The sequence below is a fragment of the Carassius gibelio genome, chromosome B21 (genome assembly GCF_023724105.1).
Source record: "Carassius gibelio isolate Cgi1373 ecotype wild population from Czech Republic chromosome B21, carGib1.2-hapl.c, whole genome shotgun sequence".
NCBI lineage: Eukaryota > Metazoa > Chordata > Actinopteri > Cypriniformes > Cyprinidae > Carassius > Carassius gibelio.
In genome coordinates, this window is record NC_068416.1 from 3547081 (window position 1) to 3569078 (window position 21998).

The window sequence follows — 21998 nt, forward strand, 5'->3', positions numbered from 1 at the left end:
TGGGGAAGAGCAGTGTACACCGCATCACATGGTGCCCGTCTCTCCTCAGTGCCTTCAGTAGATCATTCTGCCAACCCTGCAGGTGTTCAAGGGTGCAGTGTTCTCCGGCAGGCGCTTCTCTCAGTTACTGCCTGGAAACGTAGCGGTGCTAAGAGGCTCGCTACCTCTATGGAGGTCTCTAGAGCAGCTAGTATGGTCATCCCCTGCCGGTCTGCTACTTGAGCTAGTGGCTTTAGGTGCACCAGAGACCAGTTTCACAAGATTCTGCCAAGTGTACTCCATGGGGTCCTGCCCCAAGCAGGCTCTGGTCTAGTCTTTCTAGCAGACGACATGAGTCTGAGGACCGTTGTTTTAAGGAGACTTCAGTTACAAGAGTTCTGATGCTGTGGCTCAGGACCTCAGAGGGCAGGCCCCTCTGGGGAAGAGCAGTGTATACTGCACTACACGGTGCCTGTCTCTCCTCAGTGCCTTCAGGAGATCGATCTGCAAACCCTGCCGGTATTCCAGGGTGCAGCGGTCTCCGGCAAGCACTTCTCTCAATTACCACACAGAAACGTAGCAGTGCTTAGAGGCTCGAGACCTCCTGGGAGGTTTCCAGAGCAACCAATTCGGCCGTCTCCTGCCGGTGCACCATTCAGGGCATGGAGCTATCTGCTCTGACACCAGAGATCAGTCTTGAGAGGCTGATTCCCTTAGTATACTATTTGGCAGCATGAAAACTACTGCCAAATGTGTTTCTGTGGGTCCTGCACACTGTAGTGAGAGGCCACATAATCCAGTTCTGGTGGGCCCCAAGCAGGCTCTGGTAATGGAACAGAAGTAGACTCTCTCTGAGGGTTGCAGAGTCCAGGTCCTACAGCCAGTACTTCTCTGTTCCGAGGAAGGATGAGGTGTTGTGTCGTTTTTTTTGTTGTTTTTTTTAGATCTGCGCTTTTTGAACCGCTCAGTCAGGGGACTGAAGTTCAGCAAGCTTGCACAGGCCAAGTCCGAGGACTGGTGTGTCACGATCTATCAAAAAGATGCACTTATCTCCATCCTTCTTCATCAGAAGTTCCTAAGGTTTGCAAAAGTCTACTATTACGGATCTTCCTCTGGCCTTGCACTCTCACCCCACATTTTCACGACTCATCCACATTGACGATTGGTTGTTTTTAGCTCAATCAGAGCAGATCAGAGCAGTCTCAGAGATTGCTGGGTCTGATGGAAGCTGCGTCCAACATAAATGCTATTGTCATGCTGTACATGAGACCCCTACAGTGGTGGCTCAAGACCAAGGGGTTCAACCTTGGTTCTTGTCTCAGGGCCCGGTGCTGGGAGCTCCTTGTCACCGTTTAATGCTAGTGACGGACGCATCCCTCACCGGCTGGAGAAGGGTCTGGCGGCAGACTTGCACTTGCACTCTCAGACTTGCACTCTCAGACACTTGTGCTTCCACTAGCGACGTCTCTTGCAGACTTTATTATTATTATTATTTTCTATTTATTGATAACTTTTTGTTTGAATCTTTCAACATTTTACAACAGTAGCCAGGTGGTGAAGACAAGAAAAAAGAAACTAAATTACAATGTCACTTGAAATCGCTACTTACACTCTCCGCTACCTGTGACGTCACTTGCAATCAACACGTTCGTGCATGTTGCCAATGGAGACAAGACGCTGTGGTGGTGATTAAACGATTAAAACTAAATTAGTAGGCCTACTACTATACACAAAGTATTTTGTTAAGCGTTTTTCTCCTGTAGAAAAAAAACAAACACTTAATATGGCATAATGTATTAGGATGCGTTAAATTCAATTAAAAGACCAAATTCGATATATAGTTATTATTTAATGTACTACAAGGCAAGCAGATGGCTATGAACACAATGTGAACGCTTAATGTGGCCTAATAACAGACTCAGATGATAAATACAATTCAGTAGGCATAGCCTATATGTCTTGTTGACTCAACATAATGTATATACAGACCAGCAAATATGAACGTGCATTATGAAATGCATTAAGTGATTTTAAAAGGATCAGTTCCGTACAGGCAAGCAGACGAGTACAGAACGCAGTGTGTTAAATTGTACATTAAACCTTTTCCTCCTATAGAAAATCATTATAAATAAAACACATAATGTAGCTTAATGGACAAAGACAGTGATATAGACGTGTTGTAGACAGTTTATTCTATATGGAAAAATGCTTAACGCGAAACTTTGCGCGTTGCGTTTATTCACCACCACAGCTTCTTGTCTCCACTGGCAACACGCACAATATGTGTCGATTGCAAGTGTCGCAGGTAGCAGAGAGTGCAAGTAGCGATTGCAAGTGACATTGTAATTTAGTTTATTTATTTTTTGTCTTCGCCACCTGACTACTCTTATAAAATGTTGGGAAATTCAAACTAAAAATATTCAAAAAAAATATAGACTGCAAGTGACATTGTGGTGAGTGGGGCGGGGCCGAGAGGCGTGGGAACGAGGAGTGAGGCCAGGTGTAGTGATTGAAGATGAGCTGCACCTGCGCCCCACCGCCAGTATCGAGTCCCACGTAGGAGATGGAAGGATATAAAACTGGAGTGACGACCATGATGGACGAGAGAGGACCAGGCCTGGGACATTATTTTAGGTTTGCTTTTTATTTTGAACGCACCACTGTAACGATAAGACCTTTGTAATCATCGGCAAGAAGGAGGCGGGAACCGGCGCACAATCAAAACACTTTAATAATTGAAAATTAAACACAAAACAAAATAAAAAGCAAACATAAAATAATGTCCCAGGCCTGGTCCTCTCTCGTCCTTCACAGTCGTCGCTCCAGTTTTATATCCTTCCATCTCCTACGTGGGACTCGATACTGGCGGTGGGGCGCAGGTGCAGCTCATCTTCAATCACTACACCTGGACTCACTCCTCGTTCCCACGCCTCTCGGCCCCTCCCCACTCGCCACAGACATCAATAGCGGAAGTGCAAGTGTCTGAGAGTGCAAGTCTGAGAATGCAAGTCTGAGAGTGCAAGTGCAAGTCTGCAGCCAGACCCTATTGACCGGCTGGGGTTCGGTCATGAGTGGCCATCCTGCCTGCAGTCTGTGGAGTGGCCACATGTGGAATGGTGGCTTCACTCTGAGGTGATGAAGCAGAGTTCGAGAGGTTGGCCAGACTCGGGTGGATCTGTTTGTGACTCAAGAGACATCACACTTTCCCCTCTGGCTTCATCTTGACTCATCCAGCTCCACTTGGGCTGGACGCCATGGTACAATTGTGGCTGAGGCTTTATCTGTTCATTTTTACCCCGATTGCTCTGCTCCTGGGAGTTCTGGAGAGAGTGCGCCAGGATGGAGTCGGGACGGAGGCTGCTGTTAATAATTAATAATTCTGGACGGGCTAGGTATGGTTCCTGGGCCTGAACTCTTAGCTTCCGGTCTCTCAACCGAGGTTGTTGAGACCATTCTCCAATCCAGAGCTCCCTCAATGAGGAAACTGTATGCCTTGAAGTGGAAGCTTTTCACTTCCTGGTGCGGAAACTGTCAGCTCGACCCAGTTAACTGCCCAGTTGGTACAGTGCTGGAGTTCTTGCAGGCTATCCACAGGGTTGACCCACTCCAGCCTGAAGGACTATGTGGCGGCCATAGCGGCCTACCACGGCCCCTCTCAGAGGCAAGTCAGTGGGCAGAGACCCTCTGGTTACATGTTTCCTCCATGGTGTGCTGAGGCTGAGGCCTCCGGCCAGAAGAAGCTTATGCTAAGCGGTGATCAGGATGCTATCCTAAGCCTCGAGTCCTCTGATGTCGCCTCTCCTGGGGGTCAAGACTCACTCCTTCTGAAGTTTGGCCATTGGATGGGTTGTCCCCGATTACTGTCAGGCTACTGTCTTCTTCTCTTTCTTTAGCTGTGCACTAGGCAGAGATTTGAAAGTCTGGTGGTATGGGCATTCTCGTTTGTTGTGGCAAAAACAATTACTAACAAAAAGCATCTCAGTGTAAGAGACAAGGAATCAAATTATATTTAAGGAAAGAAGTTTATTTTCCTTAAAGAGGTGCGTTCACTACTACCCTGAAACACAACATACCTGAATCACACTGAAAACAGACAGCCTTATTATACTGTTATCACCCCCACTTCTTACAAGGGTCCTTCTCTGTAAATTTCCACTGAACCCCGTAAACCAAAACTAGCTGTTTTCAGAAAACACAATGGTCCTCCTAACCCCCTGGGCTTTTATTATCTTCACACCCGTGAGGTCAAAGGTCTTTATTAATGGCTAACCCCTCTGATCTTTCCTGGGTAAATTGCCCGCACTAAAGTCTTCAAAGGTCTTTGTTTTACTGTGTGATGTCTTCGTTGCATTTCAGGTGACAAACATACATACTGAGAGAGAAACGTGATTTAATTTGAAAGTTAAATCAAAGGAAAAATAAAAATATATGAAAACCCACTAAATGTCTAATAAAGTAAATAAGAAAGAGTAAAATGTACATTTTTCTACAACAATTCATCCTCTTTATCATTCTCTAATAAACGATTTGGATTAATTAACATTAGTTTTGATCAGTGTTGGGCAGTAGCGTCGCTACAAGCAGCGAAGCTGCTAGTTTAACTACATTTCTCAGTAGCTTGGTCGTAGCTTCGCTGCTTTCTGAATCAAATAGCTTTTCAGTAGCGAAGCTCTTTTTTTACCAAGTAGTGCGGTAGCTTTCACACAAGCTACATTTTCGCAAGCATTTCTGAAGCTCAAACTCAAATCGGGAAATACAACTGCTAAGATCGCTGATCCTGGATCAGTAGTGACGCGACGGCGCTACTTCATCTTGTTCGTGTTTACGGTTGATAGCAACCAACCATCTTTATGATGCATTACCGCCACCTTCTGCTCCTGATGGTACCACTCCTTGGCCAGTCACGCAAAAAAATATTTAATTAAATGATGGCATAGGATGAGGTCGGAGAACAGTTAATCCCGAGGAGTGAGTCACCGTGGCTGTACTTCGACAAGTACATGACACTGACTGAGATAACAGAGAGAAAATATGTTTTCAGATGCTGCTTGTAAAAATGGTCATGGTCCAGCCTGGCAAATTTTTTTTTACTGTTTGGAGGTCTTGCATTTTGTTCTGCAAAGGCCTACAGTATATTAAGCATGCCCATGCAACAGGTGCATACAATGCGCACATTGTTAATTACATGTATTTTGATTGTTTTTGTTGCCAAATTGATAAGGAACACAAAAAACTATTAAACTAAACAATTACACCTGCCTATCTGTTTGACTGACAGTTTTGAGCACTGAGATAGCATTGACTTGTAATAAAACGTGTTCAATATAAAAATTTTATTTTAAAAGTAACTTAGATGTAGCAAGCTACTGTTGATGTAGCTTAGATTGCTACATTTCCCAGGGGGGTAGCTTCAGTGTAGTGAAGCTTCATTTACTGTAGAGTAACTGGTAGGTTAGCTCACTACATTTTCCAAGTAGCTTCCCCAACACTGGTTTTGATTATAACAACTTAAAAACTCGCTTGTTTTTAATTATATGCAAACTCATACAGGATTATAATATTGAAAACGTAAATTATTACAATTGTTTCAAGTCATTTCATCACAGTTATACTCCTCATGTCTGACTTTCGTATACCTGATCAATCTTCACATTTTCTTTTTTTTTTTTTTTGTAAATGTCATCATTTTCGTCACTCTCATAATCATCACAATTGTGTTCACTATCTATTGGTTAAGCGGTCAGTTTTACTGCTTGTATGGGTGTCCCAGCCTTGATTTATCTCTGTACTAAGCTGAAAATACATATCATAATTTAGGCAAGGAAAACATAATCAGAATTCCTATCACTACAATTGGCAGAACAGTTTGAATTATCCAGTACATTCATCCTCCCCACAAAGACATAAACCCATCCGGCCCACAGGTTGTCAGTCCGCTCGGGTTCTCTTACGGCCTCTCTCATGGGTTCGATTATGTTGCAAATGAATGTAGTTTTACAAAGTCCACACATTCCTGGCAGTCTGAATGGGTACCACGGTCTTGAACGATCCATCTTGTCTAGTGATTGCAGGTCTTTGCAATGTCTCTGGTTGTGGCTGCACAGATGGCTTTACTCTGCTCACCGGCCTTATCACTCTTTCTGAGTGACCTTGCTCTTGCACTTGGTGATTGGGCTCGATCTTGAGGCTTATTGTTGAACTTCTTGTTGTTGTTGCTGAGGCTCCTCCTCCTGTTGCCCTTCCGATATGGGCGGAACTCTCCTGCAGTGGCTGGCGTTCACCCAGGTAGCTCTCTCTCCGACCTTCACTGCCATGTGTGTTGTCAGCAAAACTTGGAATGGCCCTCGCCACCGTTTCGCCCTCCAGTTCTTCCTCCTCAGGTCATGAATTACCACGTAATCCCCCGGCCTGATCTTATGCAGAAACGTCTCAGCAACCTTCCTCTGGGCAGCTTTCACCTGCACACAACTGTTGGATAACAGACAAGACATTTCTTTACAGTAATTCAACATTTCATTTTCACACACATCCGATGGAAGCCTGTGTTTTTCCCCCTTCTATTCCCATGAATGATGGTCTACCAAAGAGAATTTCGAATGTGCTCAAATTTGACTCTCTTTCTCATTCTCATGCACAATAAAATGGTTGGGAGTGCTTTCACCCATGAGAGTCCAGTTTCCTCACAACACTTTTTTCACAGCCCATTTGTTCTTTACCGTCTGATTTTCCTGTTCAATAGTGCCTCCGCTGGCGCAATGTGTTCTCATATCAATTCCTAAGAACTGACCCACCTGTTTTATTGCATCATTGACAAAATATGTACTCAAACGGCCCTTCTAGGTCTAGTTGGGATACCAGTTGCGTTTTGACACCTTGTGCCACATTGTGTGTATTACAGATAACACATCGTTGTTGTTTTCTTTGTTTTTTTTTCAAAGCGAATGTGAATAATGTGAAGCCCTTGGTAAACCACAATTATTTTCATCATTCAACCCTTTTGATACATGGTATAACCCATGTGTCAACTTAGCATAATGTTTAAAAGAAAAATAAATGTTTGGGAAAATGAGGCGTTCCAACAACGGATCTCCACATGCTATAAACAGCCTGATGCTGACTGCATGCTCTGTGAGCAAGGAGAAATGTAAAGATTAATGTCAACTTGTGCGCAAGTGGCTCTTTTACTATTATCTTCATTCTGATCCTCAGCCATATCAGCTCTAGCATTTCCTGTTGAAATGAAACTTTTATCATTAGTATGCGCTGCACACTTACAAATTGCAATTTTTTTTTTCTGGCAATAGAATAGCCTCGGGCAGGTCCGATACCAGAGGCACGTTTAGTATCGGCCTCCCTTCTGATTTCAAGAGTGTGCTTCTGTGCTTCCACAAAGCACTAAAGTCATGCGTGACCCTGAAAGCGTATCGCTAGTCTGTGTATATCGTCACGCATTTATCTGCCATCATTTTACACACTTCGGTCAATGCGACCAGTTCTGCTGCCTGTGCAGAATAGTGTGATGGTAATTTGTCAGACTTCAGAGTCTCAAATTCAGTCGTTACAGCATAACCCACTTTATTCTGCCGTTTGTGGTTCTTTCAAGGCAGACCCATCCACAAACAGGACTTTGTCACAGTTATCGAGCGGTATGTCTAAAAGGTCTGGATGTGGTGTGCACACCTGTTCGAGCGCTGACAGACAACAGTGATGTTCCTCGCCATCCTCCTGTGTGGGCAGAAGGGTGGCAGGATTCAAAGTTGTGCATAGTTTTACAGTTTGGCATGTCCAACAAAATTGTATGATACCTCAGCCATCGGGCTGTAGACAAATGTGACGTTCTCTGCTCTTGCAAAATTATGGATACTGCATGTGGAACCATTAAAGTCAAATCAGAGTAGCCTACAAATTCTCTCGAGACCATCACAGCCAGCTCGGCCGCTGCCACTGCTCTCAGGCAGTGTGGAAGTTCTACAGCTACAGCATCAAGTTTAGTTGAAAAATAGGCCACAGGTTGCCAGTGGTGGACAGTAACAGAGTAGCTTTACTTCGTTACTGTACTTAAGTACATTTTTCAAGTATCTTTACTTTACTGGAGTAGTTTTATTTTGAGTAACTTTTACTTTTACTTCACTACATTTCAAAGCATGAGATCGTACTTTTAACTTCACTACATTTCAAAAAACATATCGTTACTCCCCACGTGTTCCGACACGCAGAAGCGGTGTCTGATTAATCATGAACGAACTGAGTCTTTTCAAAATAAACTTTTAAATCGGATCGCAAATCGCACCAAACGATTAATTTACGAATTAGAATTATCCGATTGCATTGCAGCTGTTCTGGAGTCGACCACTCACTGATTCAAATGAACCATTTTGTGTGATACTCCAGAAGTAAGAACCGGGAGATCTTGTAAGCGCACGTGCGTCTGATGTTGCTAAAAGTAACTTATTAATGTCGAAATTTTGGATTAATTATTGTAACTGAAAATCATATTTAGGTCATATTTAGGTTTGTTTGGGAACTAAATCCGCTTTAAAGAGTGATCTGTTTAAGCCCACTGAAATGCTCGAGTGCAGACGATGCAGACACATCAATCAGCATCTGTGTTTTAGGTAAAAAAAAAAAAAAAAAAATAACCATTAAACTAACACAGATTAAATACAATAACTCATGCATGTTCAAATTCCCCGCTGCCGTAATATTAACTTTATTAAATATTAAAATGCTACCATGTCCTATGTGACGTCTGTGTTTATATTGTTTATCAACAGTAACGTTATTTTATTTTATTTTATATTAACGTTGTTTGGATTAACTAGACGAGTAGACAGACATAAATGTTGAAAATAAGTAAATATTGTTAGCTGATGCTAACTGTCTAGCTAACAAGGTAATCTTGCTAACTTGAGGTAATTTTATAAATAATGTCCAAATAATTTAATACTCAAATATTATATATATATATATATATATATATATATATATATATATTAGGGCTGTCAAAAATAGCGTGTTAACAACGTTAATTAGTTGTTTGTTGTTAATTACGTCAGGTTTTTTAACGAATTTCACGCATACGCAGTGTGACAAATTATTCAGGTCAGGAAAGTCTCGTCGATCTCTGAATTCTCAAGATAGTAAAAAACAGCAGCGAGCGCCGCGACGAAAACACCGAAGAAGCTTAAGGTTTTACCCCAGTTACTCTCAAATACATTCATGCCAAGCTCGATAAACAGAGACGACTTTGGTAGTTGATACGCTGGAGCTTCTTCCTGTTATAGCGTCCTGTGTTTCAGAACGCCTACATGCAATTACAGCTGTTTGGAAAAGCATATGCATTTTTACTTGGTTTTACTGGCACTTGAAGCCTTCAGAACGTGAAAATATCGATCCTAAAGTATTGTGGCAGAGCAAATGAACACCTCCCAAGAGTGCCCAGAGTGCTGCTTATGTGATGGTGGCGCATGTTTGTGTTTCTGAGTTCATTCTTTCGAATTTCTCTATGCATAATTTCATAGATATGTGGCTATATTTAACCACTGGTTCACCTAAAACTCTTACACTATCTGTAGTTAAATGGCATGGTTTGATATAGTGCTCAGGTAAATTTGATCTAAGTAAATGTTAAACTTTTGAAATTCAGAAAAAAAGAACCACATATTGATGAATCAATACATGAAAATTATGTATCTGTGTCCTGTTATTTATCTTTTGGTATGCATTTCAGGAAAAATAAATGGTTAGGATTCAGGTGTAATTGCAAATAGTGATTAATCCTGATTAATCCACTGAAAATTCTGATTAATTAAAATATTTTAATCATTTGACAGCCCTAATTTAAGATTACATCTGGGGAGAAAAGAAAGGATGTGATGTTCAGAACATGGTAACTACAGTAATTGTGATGCACCCCGTTTGGCCAGGGGTGTTTTTACAACACAGACAAGATTTGAGAAGGAAAAAATCATTATGAAAATATAATTATATTTTCCTTAAAATCTTCAGGTCTTATTATCATGTCATATATAGCTGTGATGTTCTGTAAAACAAAACTTTAAAATACTTTCTTCTTACTGGTGAAAATCAGATGGTCATCTATTTTTTCTCTCAGGTACATCACAGTGTAAGCTTCACAGTGAACATTACTCTCGTAAACGTAATCCATATCAACAACAAAAATATATCTTGACACCATATAGTGGTTATTTTGGAAAAAAAAACAGGTATTTTGAGCAGTAGGATTATAAAAAAATATGTGCTAATATAAAATTAAATTAAATAGCCTATATAAAATCGTGAACATCTATCTTTCAGTACTTTTTTACTTAAGTGCATAAAAAATTTAGTACTTTTGTACTTTCACTTTCACAAAAGGAGTACTTTTACTTTTACTGGAGTAATATTTTACTATACGTATCTGTACTTTTACTCAAGTACTTGATTTGTGATCTGACGTCACTTCCTGTTTGTTGTTGGCGGCTGTACTGCGTTTGAGCTCCGTCACTATATTCTTTTCATTTACTATTTTTTACTTAAAAATCAATTTTATACATCATCATTTTCGTTTATATAACGTGTGAATATATCCTCTATTGCAGTGGTTCCCAAACCTGTCCTGGCGTACCCCCAACACTGCACGTTTTCTTTGTCTCCCTAATTAAACACATCTGATTCAACTCATCAGCTCATTAACCCATGTGATAATGAGCTGATGAGTTGAATCAGATGTGTTTAATTAGGGAGACAAAGAAAACGTGCAGTGTTGGGGGTACGCCAGGACAGGTTTGGGAACCACTGCTCTATTGTATACTACAACAAAAACAATCAGAGCGCCTCGCTATCACTAGTTTTATTTTGATCTCCCATGTCCGCTATTAGCTTTTAGCCCGTTAACATCAGCAAGCGTGGTTGCTGCTAACTGCGCTTACATTGCTAATACTCTATTCACACACATTACCACTGCTGTACTCACTGTTACTTGCTTTAATGGCGGATGAATGTCTCCACTCTGTGCAGCTCGAGCTCGAGCCCGTGGGGAAGCAGATTCGCGAGGTAAGGCAGGCCCAGCTGAGGGAGCGGAGAGCCGCGCTGGAATCATCCCGGGCTGACGCTCACAAGTCCCACCACGTCAACTCCGTGTGTTTCTCTGTACAGGCCCGGTGCACCCAGGACGCGATCTTCCCAGATGTCCTTCACTGCTACGCCGGGACACCACGGACCCTGGCTGCATCCACAGCGGAGTACGTGAGCCGGGTCCCGGGCAACGACTTCTCCCCCTCCTGCCTTCGAGATCTCCATCCGGAACCGCTTCGCTCCCCTCCGCGAGACAGGACGCGACGCTGTGATCATCGGAGACTCTATCGTCCGACACGTAAGTGCTACGTTAGCCGAAGGTAAAGTGCACACTCATTATTTGCCTGGTGCTCGTGTTCTCGATGTTTCTGCGCAGATACCCGCGATCCTGAAGGCCAACGAGAGCCCCAGAGCGGTCGTGCTTCACACCGGGGTTAACGACACCATGCTGCGGCAGACGGAGACGTTGAAGAGGGACTTCAGCAGCCTGATCGAGACAGTTCGCAGCACGACGCCCGCGGCGACGATCATCGTGTCAGGACCACTGCCCACGTATCGACGAGGACACGAAAGGTTCAGTAGACTTTTTGCTTTAAATGAATGGTTGTTGTCATGGTATAAAGAACAGAAACTGCTAATTGTTAATAACTGGAATCTCTTCTAGGAGCGTCCAAGGCTGTTTCGCGCTGATGGATTACACCCCAGCAGAATCGGAGCGGAGCTGCTCTCTGACAACATCTCCAGGACACTTCGCTCCATGTGACTAGTAAGTCAATTCTCAAATAACCATTATGATGAGTTTTGTTCCACCCGCTTAAATGATCAAAGTACTTGCGCTGTAAAAACTATTAAGACTGTGTCTGTTCCCCGAATAGTGAGGTCAAAATATAATGTAGGATCTAGGAAAAATCTTATCGTAATTAAACCAGAAAAATGTAAAGTAAATGAACAAAAACAATTTTTAAAGTTTGGGCTCATAAATATTAGATCACTCACACCAAAAGCAGTTATTGTAAATGAAATTCTCACAGATAATAGTTTTGATGTACTCTGCTTGACTGAAACCTGGCTAAAACCAAATGATTATTTTGGTCTAAATGAATCTACTCCACCAAACTACTCTTATAAGGTGTTGCAACAAGTGATATTCTCAATGTTACCCAGAAAACAGGATACAGGTTTAACTCTTTTGAAATACTTCTGCTAAATGTTACACTGTCAGACATGCAAAAGAAATCTAATGTATGTCTTGCTCTGGCTACTGTGTATAGACCACCAGAGCCATATACAGAATTCCTAAAAGAATTTGCAGATTTCCTCTCAGACCTTCTAGTTACAGTTGATAAGGCGCTAATCATGGGAGATTTTAGTATTCACGTTGATGATCAGTGTTGGGCAAGTTACTTGGAAAATGTAGTGAGCTAAGCTACCAGTTACTCTACAGTAAATGAAGCTTCACTACACTGAAGCTACCCCCCTGGGAAATGTAGCAAGCTAAGCTATATCAACAGTAGCTTGCTACATCTAAGCTACTTTTAAAATTACATTTTTATGTTGAACACATTTTTTTACAAGTCAATGCTATCTCAGTGCTTAAAACTGTCAGTCAAACAGATAGGCAGGTGTAATTGTTTAGTTTAATAGTTTTTTGTGTTCCTTATCAATTTGGCAACAAAAAAAATCAAAATACATGTAATTAAAAATCTGCGCACATGTAAGTGTATGCACCTGTTGCATGGGCATGCTTAATATACTGTAGGACTTTGCAGAACAAAATGCAAGACCTCCAAACAGTACGAAAAAAATGGCCAGGCTGGACCCTGATAATTTTTAAAAGCAGCATCTGAAAACATATTTTCTCTCTGTTATCTCGGTCAGTGTCATGTACTTGTCGAGTTACAGCCACGGCGACTCACTCCTCGGGATTAACTGTTCTCCGACCTCATCCTATGCCATCATTTCATCAAATAATTTTTTGCGTGACTGGCCAAGGAGTGGTACCATCCAGAGCAGAAGGTGGCGGTAATGCATCATAAAGATGGTTGGTTGCTATCCACCGTAAACACGAACAAGATGAAGTAGCGCCGTCGCGTCACTACTGATCCAGGATCAGCGATCTTAGCGGTTGTATTTCCCGATTTGAGTTTGAGCTTCAGAAATGCCTGCGAAAATGTAGCTTGTGTGGAAGCTACCGCACTACTTGGTAAAAAAAAGAGCTTCGCTACTGAAAAGCTATTTGATTCAGAAAGCCAAGCTACTGAGAAATGTAGTTAAACTAGTAGCTTCGTTGCTTGTAGCGACGCTACTGCCCAACAATGTTGATGATACAAATGATGCATTAGGACTTGCGTTTACTGACCTAATAAACTCCTTTGGAGTCAAGCAAAATGTCACTGGGCCCACTCATCGTTTTAATCATACACTAGATTTAATTATATCGCATGGAATTGATCTTACTGCTATATATATTGTACCTCAAAGTGATGATATTACAGACCATTTCCTTGTATCATGCATGCTGTGTATAACTGATATTATCTATATGTCTCAGTGTTACCGTCTGGGCAGAACTATTGTTCCAGCCACCAAAGAAAGATTCGCAAATAACCTGCCTGATCTATCTCAACTGCTATTTGTACCCAAAAATACACATGAATTAGATGAAATTACTGACAACATGGGCACTATTTTCTCTAATACATTAGAAGCTGTTGTCCCCATCAAATTGAAAAGATTAGAGAAAAACGTACTGTACCATGGTATAACTGTAATACTCTCTCAAGAAAGTAACTCGTAGTCTTGAACGCAAATGGAGAAAAACTAACTTAGAAGTTTTTAGAATTGCATGGAAAAACAGTATGTCCAGCTATAGACAGGCTCTAAAAACTGCTAGGGCAGAGCATATACACAAACTCATTGAAAATAACCAAAACAATCCAAGGTTTTTATTTAGCACAGTGGCTAAATTAACAAATTACCAGACCACCTGATTCAAATATTTCACCAACGTTAAATAGTAATGACTTTATGAATTTCTTAACTGATAAAATAGATAACATTAGAAATACAATAGCGAATGTAGATTCTACAGCGTCTAACACTTCAGTTTCATCCATCGCACCCAAAGATAAACTGCAGTGTTTTACAAATATAGGACAGGAAGAGCTAAATAAACTTATCACTCTATCTAAACCAACAGCATGTTTATTAGATCCTGTACCCACTAAATTACTGAAAGAGCTGTTACCTGTAGCCGAAGAACCGCTTCTCAATATCATTAACTCGTCGTTATCTTTAGGTCATGTCCCAAAACCATTCAAGCTGGCGGTTATCAAGCCTCTTATTAAGAAACCAAAACTAGATCCTAGTGTACTGGCAAATTATAGGCCTATTTCAAATCTTCCATTTATGTCTAAAATTTTAGAAAAACTTGTGTCTGCTCAATTGAGCACCTTCTTGCATAAAAATGATCTGTATGAAGAATTTCAGTCAGGTTTTAGGCCCCACCATAGCACAGAAACTCCACTTGTTAAAATTACAAATGACCTGCTCCTTGCGTCAGATCAAGGCTGCATCTCATTTCTAGTCTTACTTGATCTTAGTGCTGCGTTCGACACCATAGATCATGACATACTCATAGATCGGTTACAAAACTATACAGGTATTCAAGGGCAGGCTCTAAGATGGTTTAGATCCTACCTGTCCAATCGCTACCATTTTGTTTACTTAACTGGGGTGTCATCTCATTTATCATCAGTAAAATATGGAGTGCCACAAGGATCCGTCCTAGATCCCCTTCTATTTTCAATATACATGTTGCCCCTTGGTAATATTATTAGAAAATACGGAATTAGCTTCCACTGTTATGCTGATGATACTCAGCTATATATCTCAACGAGACCAGATAAAACTTCCCAATTATCTAAGCTAACAGAGTGTGTTAACCCTCTGGAGTCTAAGGGTATTTTTGGGGCCTGGAGAAGTTTTGTCATGCCCTGATATTTGTGCTTTTTTCAGTTTCTTATAAATATCTAAATGGGTAAAGTCTAATATCACTGTAATCATCACAAACTGGGCTATAATAATATGTGAAATGCATGCATGTACATGATTGTATTTTTGAGAAAAAAAATGTTATGCATGGTTAGTGAAAAACTAAAAATGTTAAATCACTTGAATAAGGCCATAAAACACATACATAACATTGGTTCCCGGGACTGTTGAGAACTGGAGCTTGTAGCCTAGAATTTTTCTTTCTAAATTATGTGAAAATCATCTTGTTTACTCACTCACAGAAAACAATATATTGATTTAAATTTTCTAAGACACTTTTTGTTGGTAAAATTCATATGCGAGTAGGCATCAACTATCATGAATATCATTGTGATTCACACCTGAGAAGACAAAGGGCCGCATAATGAGCTGCATAATGAGCCTCTCATTCAGCTCTGCCACTGTGAGTGAGGAGTTACAAGAAAGAATGTGAGAACAAAATAAAAGTATATAATTTTATGTTTGTAACTTATTAAGAATATATTTAATTATCCCACAACATAATTTAATATCCACTTGGGGGAGCAGTTAAACAGTTTATTAGGAACAATCAAAGCTTACTTTAAAACAAATTTTTAGGCATCCTTACTCCAGTCACAAAATCCTTCAGAAATCCTTTTAACAATCTTATTTTCTACCAAGAAAAAAAAACATTTATTATCATCATCATCATTATTATTATTATTATTATTATTATTAATGTTAAAAAGAGCTGAGAATATTTTTCCGTTTTTTTTTAGGGGGAATAAATTGAAAGAACTGCATTGTTTTTACATTTGTTAGAGTTATCTCTATTTGTCACATTTATATTATATACATCAAGTTTTTGAATGGTATAGTATTGTATATTGTTATTGAAACTTCATAATGTTTCACTTGATTATACATTTAGTCAGGAATTATAGTTTGGAAAAAGTATTTGGAAAAAGTCTAACTAGTAAAATGTTTACACGTTATGTGAAAATTAGTACAAATAAATAAAAAGAGACTTACTCATGTTTATGATCTCTGCTGAATAAAGTGCTTCATTCTTTTTTCTGAGGAAATCCATTTCTCAAATCCTCAACCACATCACATCTTTTTGGGGTGAATTATGTCTTATCCCTCTCATCGCGAAGCAAACAGTAAAATAAAAAAAACTTGAACAGTCTGGCTGCTTTTTCTTCTGTGTGGGTGTATTCAAGCCGCATGCTTCAGTTTGAATCTGAATAGCGCGTTCGGCGTGGGGGCGTGGTCACATTAGATATAATGAAGGGAGACATAAAAAACAGACAACGCTTGTTTTCATATGGATTACTTTATCTCAGAATATTTGTTTTCGGCAGCACTTGTTTAGTTTAAAAGTAGACATTTCAGACTTTCTATAGATATCTCTATCATGTCTCTTCGTTGAGGATTCACGGAGTTACAGCTCATTTTAATGACGCGTTTGTAAATGAAGATCAGTGCACACAAAGGCTGCAGACAGTGCACTTTGTTTATCTTTATTTTATAAGTGCACAAAGGTTTTTTGTTATTATGTCTGTATCCAAAAAAATGTAGACCCTTTACAGACTCGATTGATGTATTGCTCTTATCTGTACGATTAAAACTGAGAGTGTAATTTAAGTTCTTTTTGGGGTTATCAGGAGAAAATGACTCAAAATGCATATGCGTTAATCGACTTCAAAGGGTTAAAAATTTAAAAGATTGGATGACAAATAATTTTCTCCAATTAAATTCGGATAAGACAGATATATTAATTATTGGACCAAAAAACACTACACAGAATATTGTAGATTACAATCTGCAACTAGACGGATGTACTGTTACTTCCTCTACAGTCAGAAATCTGGGTGTTATATTAGACAGCAATTTGTCTTTTGAAAATCATATTTCCAATGTTACAAAAACTGCATTCTTCCATCTTAGAAACATTGCCAAGCTACGAAACATGTTATCTGTTTCTGATGCAGAAAAGCTAGTTCATGCATTCATGACCTCTAGACTGGACTATTGTAATGCACTTCTAGGTGGTTGTCCTGCTTCATCAATAAACAAGCTACAGGTAGTCCAAAATGCAGCAGCTAGAGTCCTTACGAGGTCAAGAAAATATGATCATATTACCCCAATTTTACAGTCTCTGCACTGGCTACCTATTAAGTTCCGTATCAGTTACAAATTATCATTACTTACCTATAAGGCCCTAAATGGTTTAGCTCTTGCGTACCTAACTAGCCTTCTACCACGCTACAACCCATCATGCACCCTAAGGTCACAAAACGCATTTGGCTCCCAAACTCTGGAATAGCCTTCCTGATAATGTTCGGGGTTCAGACACACTCTCTCTGTTTAAATCTAGATTAAAAACACATCTCTTTCGCCAAGCATACAAATAATGTATCTTTTAAATTGTGAATGTACTTGCATCTGATCAAATGTGCATTTTTATTCATTAGCTTGGACATTTTTATTCATTAGCTTGGGTTAAACTAATTTTACTTTGTTGGATCAGCAGCTATGCTAATGATGTCTCTATTCTGTTTCTATGTTTTGCCACGTGATTTACATCCCGTGGTAACTAGGATTTACACAAGCTCCAGTCTGGATCCAGAACACCTGAGAAGAGATGATGCTGACCCTCAGAGGACCCCAGATGATGCTAATCTTGAATCAACAAACAGAACTAACAATTATTGCTACATGTGTGACTGCATCATATAATAACTATTAATTAATAATATTGATAGTTCATCGTTTAGCTGACTACGTATTGTATTATTATTTTTATTTTTTCTAAAATCCTGTCAAACGTGCACAAACTACTAGCTAGTACTAAATATTGTAGAAACATAATTTTCTGTAAAGTTGCTTTGTAACGATTTGTATTGTAAAAAGCGCTATACAAATAAACTTGAATTGAATTTTTTTTTTATTGAACTGATTTGTGTACTTCGTCCACCACTGCAGGTCGCAGTCTGTCACCATGAGTCTGCGAGAGAACAGAAGACATAAAACCATTCTTTTCATCAACCATCTGTACAAGCGGGCGGTTTATGATAGGAAGGCCTACTGGAGCCATAACCAATTGCACTTTCATGTTAACAAATGCTCGATTGTCCAAATAAGTCTGTCACCTGACTTCAGCCTTTTCCCTGTCGTTAGGGCTTCAAACTCACACAAAGCACACACACATTCTCTGTCCAGAAGATCTTGTCAAATTTCACACTTTCATTCTCCACACCACTAAACCAAGTTTCTTCATTCTCTGAGTTTCACTCAACTACGACATGTAACGTGCAATGCCTTTTATCAGGCTTCATAAACTCTGTGTTGATTGGTGGTGTTCAAACCTTAACCAATTTCAAAATCATCTCAGCCCAATCAACTTCTTTTATCTACCATTCGTAAGCCCACTGTGGCTCAAATTTAGAACATGTCAATTGTGGTGCTTCCTCATTGCTAATTCCATAAGAATCAGCACTGAGGGTCAAATTTAATTCACACATTAAATCTCTGGCCATTAGATTATGGATAAAATGGCTTGAAGCCGAAGTGCTTTCATACACTTTTCCTGTCATTTTCGGCACACATGGCAAGTCACATTGTCGTAAAGTGCTCTGGCACGCTCTGAAATCAGCTTAAAAGTTAATTATTACTCCCTCTACTATTATTGGTTATCTTGGCATTTGAGAGTAGTTGAGATCATGGTCCAGTTTCAGGGCTGTCAGCTCTGCCACAGGGTAGTGATGTTTATAAGCCGGCGGTGCTGACCCGATCTCGGGTGCATATTGGAAAACACAAACACACTTTTCATTAGTAGCATTTTGCTCCGGTGGAGCTGTTTTCTCACACACATTCTCTTCCATCCTTTTCATTTCACCCCTACATGCCAATTCTTTCTGCATTTTCTTATGTTCTTGTCTTTCAGCATCTTCTAACCAACAACCTATAGTCTGAGTAGCATTCTGTTTTCTCACATACACTGTCTTCCATCTTTTCATTTCATCCCTACGTGCAAATTCTTTCTGCATTTGCTTACGTTCTCGAATTTCAGCCTATTCTAACCAACAACCTATAGTCTGAGTACATCCTTTACACACGTGACGAACACATACAACAACCATTCTGTTTCTCTTTTTTTTCAACTGACTTTCTCACACATTCAGTCTTACTTTACTCATTGTCCCTTCTTCAGGAAAATCATGATATTTGATCAGCTTTTCTGTGTACACTTATGCCCATAATTCTTTTTCTATTTGACCGAAAACTGGTGTTTAAAAATTTTGCTAGCTTACTGTTTGGTGATCCTATGTTGGCTGACTTCAATCTCTTCTGGATTTCCTTCGAAGCACGTCTATAATCTGTTAAACGTCTTCAACAGATCCGATTTTGTCACCTCAAATCGGCAAGATTAGCAAAAATGCTCTGTAATTAAAGCTTACTCAAAATCTTCACTAAAGTGCTTTCCAGCGCTTGAATGATTCTAGTTCACCTAATCAGCTGTGGCTCTTCCATCCACCTACAAGCTAGTTATCGGCATAAAATTGACTCGACTTCCCCATGTTACAATTTGCCCCTCAAAAACCTTCTCTGCTCGCACCAAAGTGATGGTCAGTCACTATGGTTCACACACAGTCATGTCGAATTACACCACTCAAAATAAACAATTTAAAGTCTCTTACCTGAGATGCTTTTACTGCCACTGGGTTCTTTCTGATCTCATCTGAGTCACTCTGGCCCTGAAAGCAGTTTTGGCTCTTGTCTCTCAATTTTCGAGGTAAGACCAGAGCCTGGTGCTCTGAGATGATCACTTTGTCAAATCCGCTCAGGACCAGAAGAATCTGTGGTGTATTTTGCCGGTTCTCCAAAGAATCAAACTCAGTCAGGGATTTTTCTCTCAGAAGAAAAGACTTTATTTTAAGGAAAACAAAGCCGAGAGTTCCTTGCAAGGAGATCTCTCGAATGCTAGGTAGCAACTCATTATATACCCTATACAGGGCGTTTCCAAATGGTCAGACTTTCCTTATGCTTGCAATTATGATTCCTCCCTAGAGAGGAGAGGCCCCTACTTGTTTTGGTATGAAGAAAGGCCCTTTCTGTATGTCTGACCACATGTTTCTCATCAGTTCTGAACATTCCAGCACGTAAGCATATTCCTTTCTATCCTTTACCTATAGGATTATAATGGAAAAACAACTAGCAACAAAAATGGCTAGACTCACATTGATTATTCTTGATTGATTAAAATCTTATTAATAAAAATATTCCACAAAACCACCGTGAGATCCCACTATTCTGACACCAAATTGTTGTGGCGAAAACAATTACTAGCAAATAGCATCTCAGTGTAAGAGACAAGGAATCAAATTATAATTAAGGAAAGAAGTTTATTTTCCTTAAAGAGGTTTGTTCACTGTTGCAGCAGCTACCCTGAAACACAACAAACCCGAATCACACTGAAAACAGACAGCCTTATTATACTGTTATCACCCCCACTTCTTACAAGGCTCCTTCTCTGTAAATTTCCACTTAACCCCGTAAACCAAAACTAGCTGTTTTCAGAAAACACAGTGGTCCTCCTAACCCCCTGGGCTTTTTAATTATCTTCACACCCATGAGGTCAAAGGTCTTTATTTATGGCTAACCCCTCTGATCTTTCCTGAGTACATAGCCCGCACTAAAGACTTCGAAGGCTCTTTATTTTACTGTGTGATGTCTTCGTTGCATTTCAGGTGACAAACATACATACTGAGAGAGAAACACAAGTTAAATCAAAGGAAAAATAAAAATATATGAAAACCCACTAAATGTCTAAGAAAGTAAATAAGTAAATAAATTTTTCTACAACACGTTCCCCAAAGTGTTCTCCATGCAGCTTGAGTTCCTGAAGAGGAACGTCTAAGTTTACGTATGTAACCCTGGTTCCTCGAAAGAACGAGACTCATACTCATACTTTTATGCTTCCTGGTCTCTGACGTCACCTGCCTATGACGTCTTGCCCATCCATTGGACTGATTACACACATTAGTCAGAGACGTCACGCTGGAGGCGATCCCCAAAGCATTCTCGACACAGCGTCTCGTTCCACATAACTGTGTGTGTGTGTGGGGGGGGGGTTATTATTTCACCTGCCCTTTTGTTTTGTTATTATTTTTGTTGAAATAAAAGCAGTCAGTAGTAACAGCCGACCCAAGACTGCTGTCTTCCTTCCTACACAACGAACATTGTTACAATGACATTTTCATGAAATATGAGCACATAATCACACTGTTGTTGCATCAAAATGTGAAGTAAATAGGGTGGACACAACAGAAACATTTACTTTCAAAACATAACTCTGGAATTACTTTATCTTGTCTCTGGCTTTCAACATCTACAAAAACAAAACAAAAATTTAGTCTTCGTAAAAACAAAAATGATAACATAATGGAATTACTAAGTTCAATTGGATCTTGTGTTATTTGGATCTTGTGTTGTCGCATGGTTCATGTATTACTCTCAGTGAAATATGTGACACAAGTATTTCAGACCACCTGCCTGTTTTATTTACTCTGGTTGTTCCCAATTCTGAGATTTCACCCTGTGCTTCTGCTCAACCCAGTGTGCGAGGAATTAACCCTTTAACTGCTTCACAGTTTTCTAATGTTTTTAAGGATTCATTGTTTTATAATCTCAGTGTAGAACAATTCAAGGCCTTATTTGACTCTACTTGTACTGAGATTTTAGACTATCTTGCTCCGTTGAGGAAAAAACGTCCCAAAGTTCTTTCAGAACCCTGGTTAAATGACACTACCCGTGTCGAACGCAGCACTAAGATCCAATAGCACTAATAGAGAGATACAACCACGATCAGATGATAAGAGCAGGTCATTTGTAACTAAGGAGAGCAGTCTCAGTACTATGATACG